General features: G+C 43.9%; 1 pseudogene across 1 annotated transcript in view; it reads left to right on the top strand.

The window, feature by feature from the left end:
* Nucleotides 1-18,939, top strand: part of LOC100537860 (ash1 (absent, small, or homeotic)-like (Drosophila) pseudogene) — a 72,785-nt pseudogene that overhangs the window by 17,969 nt on the left and 35,877 nt on the right. The window contains exons 4-5 of the transcript NR_147500.1: nucleotides 15,590-16,268; nucleotides 16,379-16,473. The product of NR_147500.1 is annotated as an ash1 (absent, small, or homeotic)-like (Drosophila) pseudogene (transcript). The remainder of the gene's footprint in view (nucleotides 1-15,589; nucleotides 16,269-16,378; nucleotides 16,474-18,939) is intronic.

Genomic DNA, 18,939 nt, shown 5'->3' with positions numbered 1-18,939 from the left:
GTCCCTTGCTCTCAGCAGTCACACTTTTTAAAAATAATTTATTTATTTACTTGACCACAGCCTTCTTATTCATTATTTTACCGCAGCCCTGCTCTTTTTATATCTTTTTAGCCTCTTGATAGAACTAGATAAGTCACCATTCAATGTTCAGCTGTTGTGGTACAGTGGTTAGCACGTTGGGTTATGACGCTGCCAACCCGGGTTCGGTCCTCGTTTAAGTAACTTTTTTTTTTCATTTTTATTGTTAAGACATATAATAATGTTAGGGTTGTTGAACATTTGAAGTTCTAAAACAGCTGTTTTCTCAAAAAAGACGTGATACTCTAATTAGAAACTGAATTTGAAATGACCTTATTTTAATATAGTCAGCGGTGAACTGAGGTGGGCCGGTCTAAGGCTTGAAACTCCAGGGCTGAAAAAGACTCCAACTCCGGCCCTGCACATCACGGTCAATTATATCAATTTACATTAAATTGCATTCATGATACCAATGGCTGATATCAGTGATATCAAGTAGTAAAAATGAAACAAAATCATCAGTTTCAGTTTGATTGTTCAATTAGAATTACAATTTCAATTTTCTACAATGAATCAGCTGTCTGGTGTTTAACGTTTTTATTAAGTACTTGAACAGAACAAATACATTAGAGAATATTTTCATGTGGATGTGGATATTTTCAAGTGGGTAGCAATGTCCCTCATAGCTAGAAGTTTCTTGGTTTGAGGAAGCCTTTTCTGTAGTTGAATTGGACTAACAATTGTGATTGTTGTGTGTGAATGGGAGAGTGTGTGTGTGCTTCCCAGCACTTGGGGTTGCATGAGTAGAGTGCGTGCACTCTCTATGCTGTGTCGTTGCTGGGCATCTGCCTGTAAAATATGTGGCAGAGCAACTGTGTGTTCATTTAATCATCTACTGAATGAACAGCACAATGCATCAGATTATACCATAAATTTGGTTCGTTTTTAACTTTTTAACTACATTTCAGTCTTGTCTTTTTTTCAGAGTGAGCACATTTATAGTTCAAGTAAAGTGTTGTTGATATTTGTGTTGTTCCTTTTTTTGGAAAATAAAGTGGTCAAAGCGTATTGAGGTTAATCAGATAAATGGAAAGGTATTATCAACCAGTAATGTTGTGGTCACGCTAGAGGTTGAGAATAAGCATGGGACGTTAACTGTGTTCAATGTATACCGTGGTTTGGAAAAATCAAGGTTTTAAAACCATAAAAAATTTCTGCTATACCATTCCTAAGGTTGAGTAGTCCATTTTGTATAAGTTGCCATTTTGAATTGTAAAAACATAAATGTTTTTGAAACAAATGAAGACAGCAGATGTCCATAAATCATTTGAATTATTTAGCCTGACATGTTTACTGCTCCAAAATATTTTAAATGTTTCTCAAATTAAAAATATATTTTGTACAAAAGGAAAAAAGTAGTTTTTTACTCAGACATTTAAAAAGAATATATTTTAGAGCAGTAATCTCTAAAACCGTGAAAAAAACCGTGAAACTGTGATATTTATATCCAAGGTTATCATACAGTCAGAATCTTATACCAGCCCTTGCCTATTTGAGAATGCAAATTTCTGTTGTACGGCACTGCGATAAGGGACAGGATTAAATAGGGTGATTAGACATTAATAAAGCGAGCTTTACAGAGAGGTCCTGTTTTGATATTTGATTGGTCTAACGCAGTCACGTGATGTGATTTTGCAGGTCAGAGATCACCAATCTTGAACTTTGCAATGCAGCGAACTGCAAATCTTGTCGCACTAGCTTGCATTTCCGGTTTGTCGCATTTATATGCGTTTGAATTTAAGTCTATGGGATGAAACGTGCAGAGTGCCTGTGGCTTTATGAATAATATGCAGATCTGCTTATACAATTTAAATAATATTAGTTCATAAAAATAAAAAATTGTATGTTAGCTCTGGTACATTTAATAATATTAATTAATAATGATATTAAGATAACACTTTTGTTTTAATCAGAGAAAAAGATTTAGGATAAGATTGCACTAATTTCGTTTTTACTATAAATTTGGTGCCTTTTGTACAACCTAGCCTCATTCTGAAAACATACCTCTATATACATTTCTGGAGAGTGCCAAATACGTCCCAGGAGCTACGTTTTTTGTTTTTTTTTTTGCATTTTTTTTTTGCAGTTTTTGTTTTCGTGAATCCACCAGAGGCTGCTCACTTTATGAGATCTCAAATTTTTCTCGTGAGTGCCATTTGCACCTGCTGCTCTCACGTAAATCCACCAGAACCCGCTGTTGACTGACTGACTGACAGATCAACTGACCCATCCTCCTCTTTACCTAAGCACAACCAACAGTGTTTTCAAAATCATGATTGACTGATTTTTACCACGTTTTCAAATTTTACCACATTCTCACCTTGTTATTTACTTTTTTATTTTTTGGATACTGTTTTTGTCCTACCTGTTTTCTGACCCCGTTCTTCACCAGACTCAAACCCTGTCGTCATGGTCAACTTCTCTCTGCGTATCAAGTCCACTGACACACATGGTGAGCTAACTGGACACACTGGTAGCAGCAGAAAAGCCATCTTTGTGGAGGTAAGCGGTCAGCTGGTAAGCGCGAAAAGGAACGGCATCATACTTCCCCATAGCATTCGTTTTAAAAACAAAATGCAGCCATACGTACAGTACTTCTGGCTACATAATTCGTGATCTCCAGAAATGTATATAGGATCTACATTTTCAGAATGAGCCTATGTCGCTTTTGGACTTAAGTACTGCTGACATACCTGGTATTTTTATATATTTTTAAATATTTTACTTTTATATGATTATATGAGTTTAGCACGTTAAATGAATTTGCATTCAAATGTGAATCTTAAATATTATAATAACAAAGTTTTGTAAACAAGTGCACTACCAGAAAATGTGGTGTTGATGTAAAAATATACACCTTTCTCATATTGTAGCCTTGTTTATCGTTTAATAAAAATTTGTTTATTAACTTTTTGTACATTCGTAATTTTGTGGAATTTTTTCTTCGCAGTATTGAAAATGATATGAAATGTCAATATTTTTGAAGATATTGTATAGAAGTTAGAAATTCCACTATTGTGACAACACTAGTGCTGTCCCTTGATAAAATAAGGTAATGAACTAAAGGAGAGTGAGTGAGTTAGAAGGTTGCTCCTCTCAGCACATCCATTCATTTTCCTTCGTCTCAGTCCCTTATTTATCAGGGGTTGTCCCAGCGGAATGAACCACCAACTTATCCAGCATATGGTTTATGCAGCGGATACCCTTCCAGCCGCAACCCAGTACTGGGAAACACCCATACACGCTCACATTCACACTCTCATTCACTAAGGACAATTTAGTTGATCCAATATCCAATTCACATATAGCGTGTGTCTTTGGACTCTGGAGGAAACCAGAGCACCCTGGAGAAAACCCACGTGAACACACGGAGAACATGCAAACTCCACACAGAAATGCCAACTGACCCAGCTGAGACTTGAACCAGCGACCTTCTTGATGTGAGGCGACAGTGCTGCCTCTGTTCAGCATATCTATCCATTAAAAAATCAGCCATAATGGACCAGTGATAGTTTGAAGGTATTTACCAGCTGGAGGAATAATTTCCTAAGGATTTAATTTTGATATGTTTTTTATTTTTATGAAAATAACTTTATAAAATGTTAAAAACACTTTATTCTTTTGTTTGGCTTGAAACATTTTGTGGCCTTTATGCTTATATCCCTGTTGCACAGAAGCCATCAATGAAAAGTTAATCTGGGTCACAAAATTATTTTGCACAAAAATCCAAATCCAGAGAAGGGGGTTCTCTTGCTTGTTTTAATCGTATGCCACTCCTGCCCATAATGAAAAAAAATAATAATAATGAAACAAATTCTTAACAATAAAGATTTGGTGTTCCTGGTTCCCTTAAGGAAATACCAGTTCTTGCAAGGAAGTAAAAGAATAGTGTTAGTGTTTCCGTAAACGCAATCTTAGACTTCAGGTTTTCTGTAATAAAATGCCTCATTAGAACCGTTTTGCTGCTGCTGCTCAGTTTTAGTTATAAGGACACATATATAAATGCTTAAACTAAGGTACTACATGGCGTTTTCTTACTCTGTTTTGCAGAGCAGGAGTTTTTTTCAGTCATGCTGACTCTGTATTTTCAGTTGGACTGGATTCAAATAGAGTATCAGAAAATTGCTTCTACATTTCAGTAAAGTACTAGTGTTCTTATTTACAAGTAAACACCAGCTTTAATCTTAATACTTGACATTTGAGTATTTCTGTAAAAGAGAACCACCCAGAAATCGGCTATACATTTAAGCATTATGAATTATATGCTTATTCTCTCTTGTTCCTGCCAAAGAATTTCCATTTAAGACTTTGCCACAGACCTTCTGTCAGCCTGTGGCCAAAACGGTCTGTTTGATTTGGAAAGGGTGAATGAGAAAAGGCAGGCATTCAGCGGCGGTGGAAGGAAATGTGGTGATGCTAGTGGAAAGGGCGAAATTTGAGCATGGAAATCTACAAGTGAAATGGGAAAACTGATTGACAGAAAGAATAGGGGAAGGGAAGGAATGTTATTGCAGGCGAAAGCGAATCTATGGCAATCACACGCTTTGTAATCAGAGCCAGATGTGCCCTAAAAATGCTACTCTTGTGTATTTGCCATGCTTTAGAAATGTTATTAAAACAGAGGATATCTGATATATCAGACGCTAATGTGTCCTCACGCTTTCATTGGGAGGTGATGGAGATTGTTTTTGTAGCCTAGCTTTGGCTGTCATCCAGAGTCCAGAAATAGCTCCTTTGTAGATTCTTGAGGAAGCAAGAACATGGGCCGTCTTTTTTATTTAATGTCTTTCTTGCGTTCCCTCTTTTTGTGACTGTCTCCGTTCCTTTCTGTCTCTTAGAGAGGCTTTAGAGAGATAACAGGAATGTGATGTTAATCGTATTATACAACCTTTATCCACACTGCCTGTCTTTATAAGCTGTCAGATGTTTTATTTTATCACTCCAGTAAAGTCTGTTCAAGCACACACCCCGTCTTCATCTCACCATCGCTCGCTGTGTTGCGACCCATAGTACAGCTCGCAGTGGAATGCACTCCAGTGGAGATCTGTGAAATTGATTTAGTGTTGTATCTAAACTAGCTGTACTGGTGGAGGAATTTGCTGTAAACTGGCAGTATAATTCCCACGGTCAGGGTTAGAGTTAAAAAAAAAAAACTTAATCCCTATTATGAGCGAATGTGCTTTTATCAGCCGTGCTGTCTCACAGGTTCTCCATGTTTCAGTATTGGTTCAGTTATGATGACTGCTCTTGTTCAGTAACAGGAAAGAAACCATAATTTATACCAGTGGTAATTGTAATCGTTGTGGCATAATTGTAATTATAGCTTCTGTGTATGTGGTTAAGACATACATAGACATTAAAAAGAAAAAACTTTGTGGTAAATTAGTAGTTCCCCTTCGGTTGGGGAACTTCAGTGCCATGAATGGGAGGATTCGGATCAGAAGCCGCTTATCTGGAGAGTATTGAACGGGCCAATGAATGAAATTAATTGGCAGCGTAAGCTTGCGCAGGTGTGCGACATCTGCAATCATCTCAGCATATAAGCACACCTGAAGCCAGCAGACGCCATCCTTTTCGCTTCAGATCCTTTCTGAGTGAGTCGATGAGGGTTCCTCTTGCTGATCAGCACTTCAGAGCGAACGAGTGTGTCTCCCGGTCCAGAGTGGGTCTTCGCGGTGGCAGACGGTCGAGCTGGGTTACTCCCTTGCCTGCGGTTCTTTGGGTCCGGTCCTCCAGAGCGGTGCGTATAGTTGCAACTTTCCTAAAAGAGCAACACAGTCGTGCAGCACGTCCTTTTCAGGATGGCGCTCCGACTGTGCGTTTCTGGATGCGGGGGTTTCCTGGCTCCGGATGATGGACACGATCACTGCATTGCATGTTTGGGGGTCCAGCATGTTAATGCGGTGCTCGCGGGCGGTTCATGTCGTCATTGCGATGCCATGACCGTTGCACAGCTAAGATCGCGGCTAACTTTCGCAAGAGAGCGAGCCACCCCAGTTGCCTCCTGTTCTAAAAAAGCAGCGGGCGCTCGGGCAGATCTGAGGGTTTCAGCGGGAGCTAATCCGCCGCCCACGGGCTCGCGGACCTCTCGCTCCTCACGGCGCTCCATCCAAGCTTCGGGTGGTGAGAGTGATCCGTCTAACCAGATGGTAGCTCTCACACTCGCTGACACCGGAGATCAGATGTCCTCCGCGGCATCGGAGGGTGGGCTTTCACTGTCCGACGAAGATCCGGACCCGCTCGCCCCCTCCGGGCAGGTGAGCGCTGTCAAATCGGATCCTGAAGCGGACATGTTAGCCGTGCTTTCCCGGGCTGCTTCGGCCGTGGGGTTGGAGATGGTTTATCCCCCAGCTCCGCGGCCGGACCGACTAGATGGGTGCTACGTAGAGGACCAGAAGGCGAAGCCTTCGAAGCCTCTCGTCCCCTTCTTCCCGGAAGTGCACAGTAGGCTCACGCAGTCCTGGAGGGCACCTTTCTCTGCCCGTGCTGCGAGTGCCTCCGCCCTCACCGCCCTTGACGGCGGAGCTGCCAGGGGGTATGAGGCGATCCCGTCAGTGGAGCGCGCTATCGCGGTCAATCTTTGTCCGCGCGGCGCCTCTACGTGGCGGGGTTTGCCCCGCCTCCCGTCCAAAGCCTGTAGGTTGTCTGCCTCCCTCGGAGCCAGAGCTTATAAGGCTGCGGGCCAGGCTGCTTCTGCTTTGCACGCGATGGCCACCTACCAGCGCTACCAAGCGCAGGCGCTGGCCGAGCTGCACGAGGGCGGGTCCAACCCAAGCTTATTACATGAGCTGCGCACCGCGACCGACTATGCTCTTCGGACTACTAAGTCCGCCGCGTGTGCGCTGGGGAGGACGATGTCCACACTTGTGGTTCAGGAACGCCACCTCTGGCTAAACCTGGCCGATATGCGCGACGTTGACAAAGTTCGCTTTCTTGACTCGCCCATATCCCAGGCTGGCCTGTTCGGCGACACCGTCGGTGAATTCACCCAGGAATTCAAGGCGGTGAAAGAGCAGTCGGATGCGATGGGCAATGTCATCTATCGGCGTGGCCGTAAGCCCGCTCCGCCCGCCGAGCCATCCACCTCCGCTGTTCCTCGCCGAGGGCGCCCGCCAACGAGTGCTGCCCCGCCCCCGCCTGCGCCTCCGGCCAAGCGGGCGCGGCGTTCACCTCGAAAGCAGGCAGCCCCTCCTGCCCAGGGCGCCGTTAAGTCCGGTAAACGGACCGCGAAGCGTCCCTGAGACAGGCCATCCGGAGAAGAGGAAACTTGCTCTTTCCCCGCTGGAGGGCGGGGCCCCGATAACAACGGTACTTTTCAGTGCCACCAAAACATCAGTAAAAGAGCACTTTTTCCCTTCCCCGGATGTGACTGCACGAGTTCTGCCAGTCCGGGACGCGCTGCCTTCCGGCTCGCAGACTCTACGTGCTTCGCCAGTGGCTCACGAGCGCTGGGGGGACGGTCTCCCTTCCCTCAGCCCTCCAGCCCCCTCTCCGGAGTCAGGGTGCGGAGCCAGAGCGAATCGCTCTCCTCCAGCTTTTCCGCGGGACCCTCGTGCTTCCCGGATCAGCACACCCACTCCGCGCTGCCCCACCGCTGGTACGTCAGCGATTGTAGCGATGACTCCATTAGCGAGGGCTCTGCCTGCCTGGTTAGCGCGGGCCAGCCCCTCGCGGTGGCTCATACGCACAATCAGACTCGGTTACGCGATTCAGTTCGCGAAACGGCCCCCCAAGTTTACGGGCGTGTATTTCTCCAGGGTCAACCCCCTGTCCGCCCCTGTCTTGCGAGAGGAGATTGCTGCCCTCCTGGCGAAGGGTGCAATCGAGCCGGTTCCTCCAGCCGAGATGGAGAGTGGGTTTTACAGCCCATACTTCATCGTACCCAAAAAGAGCGGTGGGTCACGGCCAATCCTAGATCTGCGCGTTTTGAACCGCTGTCTGCACAAGCTGCCGTTCAGAATGCTCACGCAGAGGCGCATTCTCCAATGCGTTCGTCCTCGGGATTGGTTTGCAGCCATAGACCTGAAGGACGCGTATTTCCATGTCTCCATTCTTCCACGCCACCGCCAATTTCTGCGGTTTGCGTTCGAGGGTCGAGCGTGGCAGTACAAGGTCCTCCCCTTCGGGCTCTCTCTGTCTCCGCGGGTCTTCACCAAACTCGCGGAGGGTGCCCTAGCGCCCCTTCGGCTCGCGGGCATTCGCATACTCAATTATCTCGACGACTGGCTGATTTTAGCCCACTCGCGGGAGCAATTGATTATGCACAGGGACGAGGTGCTTCGGCATCTCCGCCTACTGGGGCTTCAGGTCAACCGAGAAAAGAGCAAACTCGCCCCCGTGCAGAGGATTTCTTTTCTCGGGATGGAGCTGGACTCGATCACCATGGTAGCGCACCTCTCCGAGGAACGCGCTCGCCTGTTGCTGAACTGTCTGAGGGAGCTCGACAGCAAACTAGTGGTCCCACTGAAGTTCTTTCAGAGGCTCCTGGGGCATATGGCATCCGCAGCCGCCGTCACGCCGCTCGGGTTGCTCCATATGAGACCACTTCAGCACTGGCTTCACGATCGGGTCCCCAGACGCGCATGGCACGCGGGCACACACCGGGTCTCGGTTACTGCGCTGTGTCGCCGCGCCCTCAGCCCTTGGAACGACCCCTCGTTCCTACAGGCCGGTGTGCCTCTAGGACAGGCGTCCAGCCATGTTGTTGTTTCAACAGACGCTTCCAACACGGGTTGGGGGGCCGTGTGTCGCGGGCATGCGGCTGCGGGCCTCTGGAAGGGTGCCCAGCTGCATTGGCACATCAATCGCCTAGAGCTGTTGGCAGTGTTCCTCGCTCTCCACCGCTTTTTACCGGTGCTGGAGCGGCAACACGTGCTGGTCAGGACGGACAGTACGGCGGCGGCGGCGTATATCAACCGCATGGGGGGTATGCGCTCTCGCCGCATGTCTCAGCTCGCCCGCCGTCTGCTCCTCTGGAGTCACCCGCGGCTGAAATCGCTGCGCGCCATTCACGTCCCAGGCACGCTCAATCGTGCAGCCGATGCGCTCTCACGACAGCTGTTACGCCCTGGAGAATGGAGACTCCACCCCGAGTCTGTTCAGCTGATATGGGCGCGATTCGGGGAGGCCCAGATCGATCTGTTTGCTTCCCCCGAGAACGCTCACTGCCAGTTGTTTTTTTCCCTGACCGAGGGCTCTCTCGGCACGGATGCACTGGCCCACAGCTGGCCTCGGGGCATGCGCAAGTATGCGTTTCCCCCAGTGAGCCTGCTCGCGCAGTTTCTGTGCAAGGTCAGGGAGGACGAGGAACAGGTTCTGCTAGTTGCGCCCCTTTGGCCCAACCGGACCTGGATATCAGAGCTCTCACTCCTCGCGACGGCCCTCCCCTGGCGGATCCCTTTGAGAGAGGACCTACTCTCTCAGGGACAGGGCACCATCTGGCACCCTCGCCCCGATCTTTGGAACCTCCACGTGTGGTCCCTAGACGCGAGGAAGACTTAGGTAACCTACCGACTGCGGTGGTTAATACCATCACTCAGGCTAGAGCCCCCTCCACGAGGCGCGCCTACGCCCTGAAGTGGAGTCTATTCACTGAATGGTGCGTCTCTCGCAGAGAAGACCCCCGAAATTGCCAGATTAGTGTTGTGCTCTCTTTCCTTCAAGAGAAGTTGGACAGCAGGCTGTCGCCCTCCACTCTCAAGGTTTACGTGGCCGCCATCTCCGCTTATCATAGCGCGGTAGCTGGCGGCACCGTGGGAAAGCATAACCTGGTCATCCAGTTCCTTAGGGGTGCTAGGCGAATTAATCCATCTCGCCCCCTCTCATGCCCTCTTGGGATCTCGCCCTCGTTCTCACGAGTCTGCGATCCGATCCCTTTGAGCCACTCGAATCAGTATCTCTAAGATTTCTGTCCCTGAAGACAGCTCTGCTGGTTGCGTTGGCCTCCATCAAGAGGGTCGGGGACCTGGAGGCATTTTCGGTCAGTGACTCGTGCCTGGAATTCGGGCCGGATTACTCTCACGTTATCCTGAGACCCCGCCCCGGTTATGTGCCCAAGGTTCCTACCACCCCCTTTAGAGATCAGGTAGTGAACCTGCAAGCGCTGCCCCCGGAGGAGGCAGACCCAGCCCTTTCTTTACTTTGTCCAGTTCGCGCTCTGCGCATTTATGTGGACCGTACTCAGAATTTTAGATCATCTGAGCAGCTCTTTGTCTGTTATGGCGGTCGGCAGCAGGGAAGTGCCGTATCGAAACAAAGATTATCCCACTGGATTGTGGATGCCATTTCACTCGCTTATTCGAGTCGAGGTCAGCCGTGTCCCCCGGGAGTACGTGCACACTCCACTCGGAGCGTTGCATCCTCTTGGGCGCATGCACGCGGCGCCTCTCTAACAGACATCTGTAGAGCTGCGGGCTGGGCGACACCCAACACATTTGCAAGGTTTTACAATCTGCGAGTGGAGCCGGTTTCCTCAAGGGTATTAGGTAACCCTTTGGTGATTGAGGAGACAACTCGGTAGGGTGTTGAAACACGCTTGCTGCGCCATTCTCCCTAACACGGAGGTACGTGCGCCTTTTTTATCTGTCAGTAAAGTTCCCCGTCAGGTGAGCCCTGCAGATTCCTCCGTGGCCCCCAGCACTGACTCAGCGGAGGAGTCACTTGCTGGCCCACTACGTTGTAGGTCTGCCCGCTGGTCAGCCCGCGTTTTGGGTATAGGTGCCTGCTATGCGTGATCCCCACTAGGCGATCCCATATGCTTATTCCGCCACGGTTAAGTCCCCCCCTGGACGGACCCGTGTCTTCCCTCTCCGCTAACCACTCTTTGCTATGCGTACTCCCCCTTTTTAGGGCTAGTCCATAGGTAAATTCTGCCATCTATCCCCCCCTTGGGTAACGGATGGCCTCCGCAGCGTCCTCCCTTCGGGATTGCACGCTTCCCAACGTACTGTCGTATTTCCTAGAATTATCTAGATGCTCACGACTTCCCAAAAAATATATCTAAATCCGTAAAACTTCTGTTGAAGTAGGATAAATTAGGGCCAGGGACACGTTGGAGGACCGCGCCCCCCATGATGTGGGTGCGTCACGCTTGCTTGACTATCTCCTCATCGGGGGTGTTGGTAAGGTGCAGTCATTATGGCGCTTTCCATATTCTCCCATTCATGGCACTGAAGTTCCCCAACCGAAGGGGAACGTTCGAGGTTACAGAAGTAACCCTTCGTTCCCCGAGGAGGGGAACGGAAGTGCCATATTCCGTCGCCATAATGACTGTCCCTTAGCTGTTTGAAAGTCTCTTCAGCTTAAAAGGATGGCGTCTGCTGGCTTCAGGTGTGCTTATATGCTGAGATGATTGCAGATGTCGCACACCTGCGCAAGCTTACGCTGCCAATTAATTTCATTCATTGGCCCGTTCAATACTCTCCAGATAAGCGGCTTCTGATCCGAATCCTCCCATTCATGGCACTTCCGTTCCCCTCCTCGGGGAACGAAGGGTTACTTCTGTAACCTCGAACGTTCTCAAATTATACACACCTTAACTCTGAAGGTTTAAAATTATTAAAAAAGAAGATGTGTGCTATTTGTAATAGTTATTTTTTTTTGTTAAATTTCATAAATGTGTTATTACAGATTCATTCTTTGTTGTCTTATCATGTGTGTTTTTATGCATAAAATATTAGGACAGCGACACAGTGGGGCAGTAGGTAGTGCTGTTGCCTCACAGCAAGAAGGTTGCTGGTTCAAGCCTCGGCTGGATCAGTTGGCGTTTCAGTGTGGAGTTTGCATGTTCTCCCTGCGTTCACATGGGTTTCCTCCGGGTGCTCCGGATTCCCCCACAAGTCCAAAGACATGCAGTACAGGTGAATTGGGTAGGCTAAAATTGTCCGTAGTGTATGAGTGTGTATGGATGTTTCTCAGAGATGGGTTGCAGCTGGCAGGACATCCGCTGCATGGAACATGTGCTGGATAAGTTGACCCCAGATTAATAAAGGGACTAAGCTGAAAAGAAAATGAATGAATGAAAATATTAAGACCTTTATAGGCTAAAATCAAAGAATAACCAAAATAAGGCCGAAACAAAGTTTATAACAGTCACTGGTCCAGGTGGGTGTGGTTATGAGGCTCCGCCTTCTTTGACTTTGAAACCTTCTCTGGTTCATTTTATCTGTTCAATTCGTCAAATCCCAATGAATTGTATACACATGTATTGTGATGCAGTTCCTAGCGAAATTTCAAATGACACAACAGTGGGCTTGGCTCGTTTTTTCTACTGGGAGCTGATTGGATGTAGTAGGAAAAGTGTTTGGAGACTTAGAGAGTTTTTACAACTTAACAGACTCCTCCAGCTCAGCATTTCTGTTTGTTGTCAAAACTGACAGTTGAAGCAGTGTGATTAAATACGTTAGCCACAACCATTTGCTAAAATATACGTAATCTGACAATTTAACTGAAAAAAAAACAGGAAGTGCATTTTTATATTTCAATAAATGATTAGAAGGCAAACTGTTTTTTTCTTAATGACATGCAAAGATGAATTGTTCACCACAAAACTAACAATGTGAGCTAACAAAATAAATATGGTTTTGATTTATTTGGGACTTTAATATAATTAAATTGTAATGTTAATGGAATGTAACAATGATGATTTTTTAAGCAACGCAGGCTTGTTCTGAAAACGTAGCCCTATATACATTTCTGGAGATCGTGAATTATGTAGCCTGAAGTACTTATTGCAGCATTTTGTTTTTAAATTGAGCACTACAGGCCCGTATGACACCGTTCCTTTTCGCATTTACCAGGTAACTGCTTACCTCCATAGGACGGCTTTCCTGCTGGCCTAGTACATTAGCGGACTAGAGACGAGTTGAGTTGAGTTGACCACGATGACGGGGTACGAGTTTGATGAAAAACGGTTCCAGACAGTCGATAAGACAACATCAAAGCCAAAAATTAAAATAAGTAAATAACAGGGTTAGAATGAGGTAAAATGGAGGATGGAGGGTCAGTCAGTCAAACAGTCAGTCGATAGCGGCCTCTGGTAGATTTTCCAAGAAGAGTAGGTGCAAATGGTACTCACAAAAGAAATTTGAGTTCTCAAAAAGTATTTGGCACTCTCCAGAAATGTATATAGGGGTACGTTTCTCAGAATAGGGCTGGGTTGTCTTTAAAACAACTTACAATACTGACTTCTCTGCGATTGTTTTAGAACTTCTGGCTCAGTTGTCTATAGGAGAACTGACTAAGAATAGTAAACGCAATAAATAATAATAATAATAAAATAGCAATAAAACTCCTTGATCTACAAAATTTACATAAAAATAATATAATTAGAAAATACCAGATTGCAGGATCAATCAGCTTAACCAGCTGTTTTTTATCGTGAAAATCAATGTAAGTGAACGAGACCGGAAGTTCTGTGAAGGGAGAGACTAAAGAAAAATTGGGACAAAAACTTCTGTAATATCCACTCATTATAAGGTACCATCTTAGCTCCCCCTTATTAAAGGGCACATGGAATTCAATTATGGCTGTAATTTTGGCATCAACAGTTTTCACCAATCCTTGATCAACTTGCTTGCCCACGTATGTGAAAAGCTGATCAAAAGTGATACTTTCCCAGAAAAGTTTTTTTTTATTTGAAATTTTAGTTCATACAACTGCAAAACTGGATTTTAATAGCTTAAAAACTGGATAACTGTATACTTTACTTACAGTCATTTCACCTTAGATGTATACAAACTTCCTTTCCTCTTTGGAACACAAACTTTGATGTATAGAAATGTAGTCCTTCTTTTTGTGTCACTGCAATGTCAGTGGATATAATCTAGAATTGCATGAAGGTAAGAAAATAATAAATAATTGTAATAAAGAGCTTTAAGAATTGTTCTAATTCTATACACAATCAGTTTAATGACACAAAGGAACAATTTAGGTAACAATGGAGTCGGTACAACAGAGTTGAGGGTCCAAATGCAGTTTATTTACAGCTTAGTACAGGCAGGTAATGGTTAACAGGAGCAAGCTGTATCATGAGGGTACTTGAAAAGTGTAGTCATGCTCAAAGGCAAAGGCAAACAGGATAAACAAAGAACAAAACAAGGGTCAGGAAATAGGACAAGAATGGACTACGAAACACTTTGTAAGTTACAGGTAAACATACAACAACACTCAGCCATGTGTGCGTATGAGAGGTAAATGTTCCAGCTAATCAGTCCATGATGAGTTTCCAGCTGTGAGTGAGTAATCACAAGTGATGTGGAAATAGTGTGTGTGAGGTGCATGATGGGATATGTAGTTCATTTCAGTGGCAGATTTGTAGTTTTCCAGTAATCTGCAGCTGTTTTGTTTATGAGTTGTTTTAACTCCCTCAGATACCCCAGTTTTCTTCCAGCAATGTACATGCACCAATATCCCAAATATAAGAAATTTGGCCAATTGGGCTAGGCCTAGTTGAGTATAATTATTACTGTGACAAAAGACATCCACTGCAAGTTTTTCGCAGATCAAATATACTGATGAACGTGATTTATTTCACAACTGTTCACACTCGCATGTATAAACATAATTTACACTTGTGTGTTATATACATTTCCCAGTACTGAGTTGCAGCTAGATGGGCAAACGCTGTGTAAAACATATGCCAGAGTAGTTGGCAATAGAGCTGGACAAATTATTGAAAAGTAATCGAAATCAACATTCAGAACCTATAGTCGATCTAATTTTTCCAGGTTTCTATTTTTTGACTGTTCTTTTTAGGCAATGTGTGTTTTAATTTTAGTTGTTCAACAGTGATGTTCAATAAATAATCATAGATAGTAGATGGTGTGTGTTTATTTCAATTATTTTTAAATCAAGTAATGCACCCTTCGTTTAGAAGTCTCTAAATCTCTAGTAATACATGAGCATACTTACTGTATGAAACTTGTCAGTGAAATATAAGGGGAAAAATGTAAATAAATAATTACAATAATCGTTTATTAATTGTAATTGAGTTAAAATGTTCATTTAATCAAGATTTAGATTTTAGGCCAAATCGCCCAGCCCTAGTTAGTGCCTTGGCGGTTCATTCTGCTGTGGTGACCCTGATAAATCAGAGACTAAGCCGAAGGAAAATGAATAAATGTTTTATACATAATCTTGTGTATATATTTGACAGTTGATGCAAAGGAGAAAGCAATAATACCAGTATGTAAAACTTCACAGGCACATTTCTGTGGACAGCTAAGACTTGCAAAAGAGGCATAATAAGAACGCTTTAAAGCAGCGCATCAAATGATATTACAATGCACCAGGTTGTAGTGTAGTTTTAGTTCACATTGCACTCAGAACTGACCATGGCCTTAGAAATTGCATCACTGAAGCGATCAGCACAGCTTTTTTGCCCATTTGGGGATCTCCAGATTTGCATAATTCTTTTGGTGAAGCTAAATCAATGCAGGCAGCATATGCAAATTAAAGATGCCATCAGTGGGTGCAATTCATTTGCGCTCACATTTTTCCTCTTCTTTTTCAGAGAGCTTCAAGCCCGGAGGTTCACTCTTCAGTGAGCACTATTCCAACGCAAGTCTTTCTTTTAATGAAGGCCAAGAAAGGGGAGCACGGGAGAAAAGACCCGGCATCAGCAAAACACACTTTCAGACCAACGATATCAGGCTTTTTTCCTCTTGTTCTGCCACCAAAAACAGCCTTTCTTGTTTCGGTATTTCTAAAGACTCAACACCAGAGAAGGAGAAACTGAAACATGTCTCGAATCCTCTCAGGAAAAAGAGTCCCAAAGGTCAAGCGGTCACAGGAGGTGAGGTGAAGAGAAGGGGAAGAGGGCGACCACGAAAAAACCCTGCACCGTGCTTTTCTCCACCACCACCACCACCAGTACTTGTAGATCAAGAAGTGACAGAGTTTCCTGCAAAACGGAAAAAAGATGAAAGAGGTGATTATGCAGAGCTCAATGCAACTGAGTACATGGCTCAACACGAGAAACGAAAAAGAAAGAGAAAAAGAGATGATTCTTGGTGCAGCGAAGGGCAATTAGACGAAGACGTAGCTCTGAGTCACAAGCCTTCACAAACACACAGCGACACATTCTTCCCTTCCCAAGATCCAATCAGCCAATCAGAGAGCAGATCCGCCAAGGCTTCTGAAAAGAAATATGAGTGGGCGGGGCTTTACTCGGATGTGTATAAAAGCGATAAGTGAGTGGGCTCTTAAGTATTCATAAACAAGTATTAAGAGTATTTGTTTGAACGCATCCTTCGTTTAAAGAGCTTGACGAATCGTCTGTCTGTTTGTTTACTCGGCACAGCCCCAAGAGTCTGTCCTCTCCAGTACACACAGACTGCCTTGAGTATGATCCTGAAGAGCATGAGCACGGCCTGCTTCCTGCACCTTTACACGTAGGTGAGTTTGTGTATGTGTGCGTGTTTAGTGGGGTCATTTGAAGGTTGCTATAAAATCCTGAAATTGACATTTGAACAAATGATCTCAGTCTATGATGAGACCTTTAGTGTTTGTATTTTGAAGTGGGAGGGGCTGCTGTTCTAGCAGGCTGGTTGAAATGTCATCATGGCATGGCAGTCTATTTGCTTATGAATAGTAATTAAGCTAAACTTACATTTCTTGAGAACTTTCTACTCAGAATATGTACTTATTACTATTAATAAGGGATAACTTTACCACAGCGGGATAGTTCGCCCAATCGTTCTGTGATCATTTACTCACCCTATCTGTTACAGACCTGTGTTAGTTTTATCTTCTGTTGAACACAAAAGAAGATCATTTGAAGAATGTTGGAAACCAGTAGCCAGTAGCTATGTTTTCATTTAAAGATGTGAATTTTATTTATGCTTGTTACGTGTATAAGTTGTTAAGGTGGATGAGACATAACATTCAGTGGGTCTCTAATGGTGCTGGGTGAAAATTAGAGCAGACAACGGATGGATAAGTGAAACAAAAAGCTAACAATTTATTAAACAGAGAATATCAAACAATGAATATAGGAATTTAGAATATAATTTTAAAAAACAGAGTTAAACAAAAAAACAGGAGAGTTGCCAAAACATAGAAATAAATATAACAAAATGATCTAACTAAACCCCAACCCACTAAACCAACCAAAGAAAAATGCAGAAACAAAACCGTAATCTTTAGAGAATGCGATGCTTAAGTAAACTTCTTACCTATTACAAAACATAATAGGGTATATACCGAGCTAGTGCTGTTCCCATGCTGATACACTTCCGGTGACCTGTTATTGTGAACTCCTGTCAGAATCGGCAGGCTAACGCAGAAGCTCCATTGAATATACTGGGGTAAAATAAATGCTCATATTATAAAGATATGGCGGGGGAAATGTAATTTAATGCAGTGCTTCTTATACAATCTGAGACCCACTTTATATCAGATATCACTCAGCTAGTTGAGATCGCTGATTTTTAAAGAAAACAGACCTTAAACGCACCGGATTTTGCATTGGCATTCAATTCGCCGGAAGCACCTAACCCAGGTTACTGGCAAATTAAAAGTCCTATGAGCATGCTTCGGCATATACCCCATTACAAATGTGCAACTCCTCCATAAACTAACTAACACACAAAAAAAAAAAACGATGCTGCTCAAAATTACTAGAGTTCTTGTAAAGTACACAGTCAGCCATTAGCTCTAGGTTCACATGTGCTGTCTACGTCTGCAGCGATTGGCATGACAACAGCCATTTACAGTGTAGCTGTACCACAAATCAAAAACTTCTTCGTTCAGGACGTCATTCTGTGATGTGATTATTTTTTACTGTAGGGATGTAATGAGTTCAATGAAAAATACAAACTGTGGAATGTTTTTTTAACAAAAATATTCTGTAGATTAAATTTATGAATGTAAAGTGTTAAAAACAGTAGATTACTGGCAACCACAGCTGCCGGTATTTTTCCGTAAAATCAAGAAAGGAAAAAAAAAACAGCAAAACGTTTTTTGTGCCACCATTGTGGAGAAAAGTAGCATTTGTGTTCAATTCCAAGATAAACTGAGAGTATCTGATGTTGCTCTGCATCTTCTTTTGTTTAAAGATAACTATGTAGTTACTGACGCAGTGAGAATCTGTTTGTTAATTGTACACACATGAACATATTAATGCATCTAAAGACTTAATGTTTTTGTGCACTAAGCTACGATTTTGTGAACTGAACATAGTATCAGTTGAAGAAATGCGGTTATTTTTCGTAAATTTAAACAGTTCTATAAAACTTCCGTTTTTTTTTTTTTTTACGGAAACATTCTGGCAACCACAGCTGCTGGTATTATTTTCAAAAATTTAACAGATATTTAAAACTATAAGAGTTTGCGAATCAACACTCTCTCAGTGTTGATAATGTTAACTCTTTCAAGTGTTATTTTAACACTATTATAGTGGTTCTCATATAAACTCTAATGGAGTGTTAATTTTAACTATAAGGTAGTGTAGTGCTATAATCTCTGCCTATTAGAAAGTCGCATTTAATTAACAGGCAAGGTAACAAAACTGCCTTGAAGTGAAGCACACTTTTTTTTTTACATGTCATTACTTTATAATTCCTCTATGTGAGTAAACAGAGCAATGTGACTAAGTGCACATTTTACAAGATAACACATTATCATTTGCTAGTCATTTGTCATAAATCTACTTATTTACTCAGTGGTATACAGCTAAGCACCTGCATGTACTGTAACAGCAACTACAACAGTAAAGCTTACTATAGACTTACATTGCAAAGTGGACTTAAATTATTTTAAGCCCTTTTAATGATTTAATGACTTGAAACCGTTCAACAGACTGATCAAAAGGACTAGTAGTTTACCACGTTAACATAAAGGGCTTGCTAAGTAATTTCAAAA

The sequence above is a fragment of the Danio rerio genome, chromosome 16 (assembly GCF_049306965.1).
Source record: "Danio rerio strain Tuebingen ecotype United States chromosome 16, GRCz12tu, whole genome shotgun sequence".
NCBI lineage: Eukaryota > Metazoa > Chordata > Actinopteri > Cypriniformes > Danionidae > Danio > Danio rerio.
The sequence above is the reverse complement of the archived record's forward strand: the minus strand, read 5'-3'. Positions and strand labels throughout refer to the sequence as shown.